The sequence below is a fragment of the Ursus maritimus genome, unplaced genomic scaffold (genome assembly GCF_017311325.1).
Source record: "Ursus maritimus isolate PB19 unplaced genomic scaffold, ASM1731132v1 scaffold_32, whole genome shotgun sequence".
NCBI lineage: Eukaryota > Metazoa > Chordata > Mammalia > Carnivora > Ursidae > Ursus > Ursus maritimus.
Window position 1 is genome coordinate 22,677,908 of NW_024425786.1, and position 6,466 is coordinate 22,684,373.

Genomic DNA, 6,466 nt, shown 5'->3' on the forward strand with positions numbered 1-6,466 from the left:
AACAAATGATCTGATTAAAAGTAGAGCATCTGAATAGACATTTTTCTCAAAGAAGACATCCAGGTGGCCAGCGGGCGCATGCAATGCGCTCAACATCGTTCATCACCAGGGAAATGCAAGTCGAAACCCCAATGAGAGATCACCTCACACCTGTCAGAATGGCTAGCGTCAAAAAGACAAGACATAACAAGTGTTGGTGAGAATGCGGAGGAAAGGGAATCTTTGCGAGCCGTTGGTGGGGATGTGAATTGGTTCAGCCACTGGGGAAAGCAGGATGGAGTTTGCTCAAAAAAACAAAGGGGCGCCTGGGTGGCACAGCGGTTAAGCGTCTGCCTTCGGCTCAGGGCGTGATCCCGGCGATCCGGGATCGAGCCCCACATCAGGCTCTTCCGCTGTGGGCCTGCTTCTTCCTCTCCCACTCCCCCTGCTTGTGTTCCCTCTCTCGCTGGCTGTCTCTATCTCTGTCGAATAAATAAATAAAATCTTTAAAAAAAAATAAAGATCGAACTAGCACGTGATCCAGCAATTCTCCTCCTTAGGTATGAATCTGCAGGAAACAAAAGCACTATCCCAAAGAGAGAGCTGTACCCCCGTGTTCTCTGCGGCATTATTGACAAGAGCTGAGACATGGGCGGGGGGGGGGCGGAATCCTGTGTCCATCAACAGATAAACAGAGAAGGAAAATATATATACAGTGAAATACTATTCAGCTATCAAAAGAAGGGAATCCAGCCATTTGTGACAACACGGGAGGACCTGGAGGGCGTCCTGCTGAAGGCAATAAGTCAGACCGAGAAAGACAAATGCCACGTAATCTCACTTCCATATGGAATCTCAAACAGCTGACCGCATAGGAACGGAGAGGAGGTTGGTGGCTGCCAGGGCTGCGGGGTGGAGGGAAGGTTGAGGAAAGGGGGCAAACTTGCAGTCATAAGGTGAGTAACTTCTGAGGACCGAACGTACAGCGTCGTGACTATACTTACCTGCACTGTAGTATATAATTGAAAGTTATTAAGAGGAGGGGGGACTGGGAGGCTCAGTCCATGAAGTGTCTGCCTTCGGCTCAGGTCATGATCCCAGGGTCCTGGGATCGAGTCCCACATCGGTTTCCCTGCTCAGTGGGGATCTTGCTTCTCGCTCTGCCTGCCACTCCCCCTGCTTGTGCTCTCTCTCTCTGAGACAAATAAATAAATAAAATCTTACAAAAAAAAAAAGTAAGTAAGAGGTTAGATCATGTTCTCATCATAACACCAAAAAAATGGGCCTTATTTGAGGTGGCGGATGTGTTAACTAATCTTCCGCTGGTCATCGTCTTACAATATTTCCATGTATCGGATCATTACCTTGTACGCCTTACACCTGCACAATGTTAGACGTCAATTATATCTCAATAAAGCTGGAAAAAGTGTTAAGTATGGGCTTGGGAGCAAGATAGACCTGATTGACTTTTGAGTGCTGGCTCCGCACCTGTCATTCACTCAACAAATAGTCACTGAGTGCCCGGCATGCAAGGCACTGTCTCAGCGCAGGGGACCCAGGGCGACCAGATGCACATGAACCCCCCCCCCCCGCTGCCGCCCTCTCACAGGCTGGCGGGGGAGGCAGGGAACAACCCGCCAATGAAGAGCCAGCTAGTCACCCACGGTGAGAAGGCCACACGGGGCTTACTCGGGGCAGGGCCCTGAGAGTGACAGGGACAGTGGGACAGGAGGCCACCTCAGTGCATTCAGGGAGGGCCTCTCAAGGACGCGCCGTCTGCTCAAGGCCACACAGGGCTCCTGGCCCACTTGTCACCACAGCCCAATTCACCTGCCGAGCCTCAGTGAGCCTTTGAGACTCCACTCCCCAGTGGGGTTCATGAGGTCAAGTCCACCGGTTCCTCCCCCACATTCTGGCCCCGAGTATAGAAACATTATGGGGTTTCTGTAGGGCTCCCCAGCTTCCTCTCCTGATCACTTAAAATAAAAAACTTCATTGCTTTCAAGTAGCTCATTCTTGCTGCAAAAAAAATAACACCAAAAGATAGAGAATCTAAAATCCAAGTAACACTGTTAACACGTCAGGAAGACTCTGCCTGGCCCTCGCCATCACCACTTCCCACCCCCGATTCACTTCCACCCGCTCTGTCCTGTCGGCGCCGGGAGGAGGCCGGCCTGGACGGACTGTAGTGGGGGCTTTCTTGTCCTTGGACCAGTGGGAGTCCCCCCTGGGAGTCCAGACGGTGGGAGGAGAGGGAGGTCAGGGTCTCTCTTCCCTGCTCTCAACCCGCAGACTGCACCCTCCCTGAGACTCCTGCTCCTGGGGCGGCCCCTTCCACAGCTCCTGCTTCCACCACGGGGCTCCGGGAACATTGATCACCGTCCCCGTCCCGTCGGCTGCAGGTACTCATGACTGCCTGGTGCCTCTGCCCTGGGGGTGCCTCGCCTCCTTGTCTGCTCCCTTAACTCCGCTGTCACCCCCACAAGCAGCCCCTGCATCACAGCCTTTGTGTCTGAACCACACAGGGTGAATGTGCTTCCTGCCGGGGCCCTGACTGTTATATCAGCCCTCCCCGTAAATATCCATCACCGTGACTTACTCAAATGAGAGCTCGCTGCGCCTCTGTCCATGGTAATAAATATTACCACTCACTCTTGCTTTTAGTGACATTTAAATATGTTGACCCACGTAACATACTCATAACAGAGCCTGGCCCGTGAGAGAGCTTAGTGAGTGTCAGCCATATGGATCTCCCGGGGAGCGCTAAGGGACACTGTCAATGTCCCCAGGACCGCCACTGTGGAGCGAGAAGTGATTCCCCAGGAGAAACCAAGGTACTGTTGCCATAAGAGGAGTGGATGTTGCAAACTGAAACAACCAATGTCATTAGAGGAGGGGATAGCTTTGTTGGGTTTTGAAGGATGAATAGGAGTTCATGAGACAGACAAGGGGTGGGCATTACAGGCAAAAGGAAGGAGTCAAAGAGCCTCTGCACAGATAACTCAGAATAAACTGTTCAGTATCATCCTTAGGACAAGCCTGTGAGATGAGTGGGTTTATTACCATATGTTGCCTTTGGGGAAACTGGGGCTCAGGGAGATGAAGCTTCTTGTCCTGGAGTCATACAGTAAATGGCCAAGCCAGGATTTGAAGCCCAGTCTGTGTACCCCTCAAGCCTGTGCTTGCTCTTTCTCCTGTCCCATATGCCTCTGCCATTGTCACCAGTGGGACTGATGACTGTCAGGTCCATGTGATGGACTTGGGCCCGGCTGTGACGTGGCCATGTGTTCCCAGAGCCTGATCAGTGGGTGGCAGTGCCCACACACCCCACGGTGTAACTAGATAATTCAACATCCTGCCACAGACTATTACGCCGCTCCCTGCGTGTGGGGACTGAGCCCAGATCCCCAAGTCTCATATTCTGTAGCAGAGGCCAAGGAGAGGGATGAGAGGGACCTGGGCACTCAAGCAGGACAGGATCTGGTGGGAATTGGGACCTGGGTCTTTTCCTGCTGCAGGGCCAGGCCAAGTCCCCACCTACCCCCAGGTGGCCCTTCTCTCACTCTACCCCTCCCCCCGCTCACCCACCCTCTGTCTGGATCCCTGGGACCTCAGGAAAGGGCATCATGGCTGCCTCCTCGCAAGTGGCCTGACAGGGCCTGGACCAGAACCAGCAGTGAATGGATGAAGAAAGAAAGAATGAATGGGTACACTCTCCAAGGCCCTGCCCTCTGGGTTCTCTGCAGGCCCTGGACATCCTGGACCCTGAAGGGCAGTGACCGGGGCAGGGACCAGGCCAGTTCCTGAAAAAGGTACCCCCAAGAAGTATGGGCTAACTTGGCTGCCAGCCTGGACACTGCTTGGGCTCCACCTACAACAGGAACTATCCCAACTCCTGTTCCTCATTCTCACCCATCAGATGTTTCCTGAGCACCTCCTTGGCACCAGGCCCTGGGAAAGCACTAAGTGCTGGCCCCATCAGACCCCTGCCCCTGCCAAGAAGCTCTCAGCCAGTGAGGGAGACCATCACAGCCCCAGACTCCTGGAATCAGGGAGCTACAGGCCACAGCAGGACACCCCGTGACTGCTACTGGGCTTCAGGTAGTTTAAGTGGTTCATGATTCAGGGGGTGGGGGAGTTTACTGCTTCCATCTGGCAGATGGGGGAACTGAGGCTCAGGCCTCTTGACACCAAACTCCATGGCTTTGCTCCCAAATCTGTTCCCATTTGGGTTCCGGACTCATCAACTGTACTGACAGCCAAGCTGGCTCCAGGCCACAGGGGATGACGGGGGTGCCGGCCAGGCGCTCCCAGTCAGGCGGGACATAAACCCGCCTTTCGGCCGCACGGCCCAGGTCAGACAGGGAGACATGATTGAACAGAAGCACAGAAGCCAGCAGGCCCCAGGGGACTAGTCTGGAGCCCCAGGAGGGCAGGGCCCTCTCCGTCTTCCCCTCCCCGGCAGAAGCTCAGTTTCCACTGAATGGTTGGATGGAGAGATTAATCAATTCTGACCTGAGCCAAGGGGAAGAGACCACAAGGAAGCCAAGCACCTTAGTGACAGTGGCCCCCACCTCATCATGTGACCTTGGACAAGCCCCTTGCCCTCCCTGGGCCTTAGTTGTCCCATCTGTAGAACAGATCTGTTGGTTCTGAAGGATCAGACCACGCACCCTACTGAGCTTCCTGCATCCGAGGCAGGAGGAGCAGCTGAGAGACCCCAGCTGTTTCCACGAGCCCCGGCACCTCCCAGAGGTGGGGGAGGGGGTGTGTGCCTGCCCCCTGTGGTGGGACTGGGGTGGAGCTCAGACAAGGGAGCACGACGTGAGCAGCTCGACATCCGCGTACGGCCAGGCTGAGAGGTTGTCAGCGCAGATAGGATCCCCCCACACCAGCTGGAACAAACGGGCCATTCTGACCCTTCACAAGAAGTTTGGTCAGGATGTACTGACCTCTCGGTCCGTCTGGGAGGGGATGCAAAGGAACCGTGGCTCCAAATGCCTGCCAGTCTGTCTCTGCTCGCCGGCAGCCACGTGGTTGCTCACACTGTTCCTCTCTCCAGCAACGCCTTCCATTTCCTTCCCAGGTAAGGGGTGCGAAGAACAGGGACCACAGAGGTGAGTGGAAACCAATCCTGGGCTCGGAACAGACACATCTCTTTACTGTGCTTCCCTTCATCTGTGATGAGAGTTGGGGTGGCTCTTTCTTCCCTCTTACTGCTGGAATTCATCATGGGGCGGGCCAGGAAGGCAGAGGGGAAGGAGTCATTATCACTGGCAGCTGCAAGCTTGCATCGCCCCTGTCTGGGAGTCTGGGACTCCTCAGGGAAGAAAGTGCTGCTCCCTCCCAGTAGCCAGATAGCTAAGCCCAGGCAAGAGTCCCCATTGGCCTAATTTGGGTACCGGGCCCATTCCTTGGACCAGTTACTGTTTGCAGGATTGGTCTGGCCAGACCTTTAACCTTATCTCTAAGGAGAGGAGGTGGGTGAGGGGCTTCGATTAGGAAGCCTGGGGGATACAGGAGGCTTAGTTCCCTAAAGGAAGGGGAGAGGTTGCTATACCTAGACAGGGGAGGGGTGACCAGGGGACAAGGAATACAATGGATAGTATCAATCCTGTTTTACAAAGGAGGAAAGTGAGTCTTAAAGAGTCTAAGTGACTCCACTAGATTAGTGGGTGGCAGGAAGGGAACTCCAGAACCACTTCACTGCTCACTGCTACCCTACAGGGCTTCCCAGGGACCCCAGCTTCCGCCACATCTCCAGCACCCCCCAAATCTCGGCTCCAAAAGGTTTAAACTCATAATTCCAGCCCAAACAAGACAATTCCCAAAGCTCAGACACGCAAGCCCCTGGAAGGCCCTGGAGCTTACAGATCTAATCTTCAGGAAGGATCCGATTTGAAGTCCCCACCCCCCTCCCCCACCACCACAGCGCACAGAGCACACGGCCGGTGGCAATGTCTTGTCCGCTGAGCAGTGCTGAGAATGAGTGCAGCCAAGGGAGTAGAGACCGCTTGGTGTTGCCAGGGTGACATTAGCAGGGGGGGAGGTGCCTGAAGTGTGAGCTGTCAATGTTTGAGCACGTTCTCCAGAGAAGCACACAGCTCAGAACATTCCAGAGCCTCCCTGACCACTTCTTCCAGTTCCAACCTGCCCGTTTCAGTCAAGGGATGTCGCACTGTGCAGCCCAGCTGAACGTCAGTGCAAACCCCATTCGTTCTGTAAGTGAGGAAGCAGAGCCCCAAGAGGCCCGGCGCTCGGGCAAGGTCAGAGAGTGGGTTAGGGTGAAGCAAGAAGCACCAGGGAAGGGTGTGTTTGGTGCCAGACACTGTGATGGTACTTCCTCACACTTCACTTAATTCAGTCTTCAATCTGTGATGATTCCCATTTTATTCACGGGGAAACTGAGTCTCAGCAGGCCACTCTCTGTATCCCAAGGCTAGGAAGTGACAGAGCTGGTTTTGAGCGGGTTTGTCTGGTACAAAAG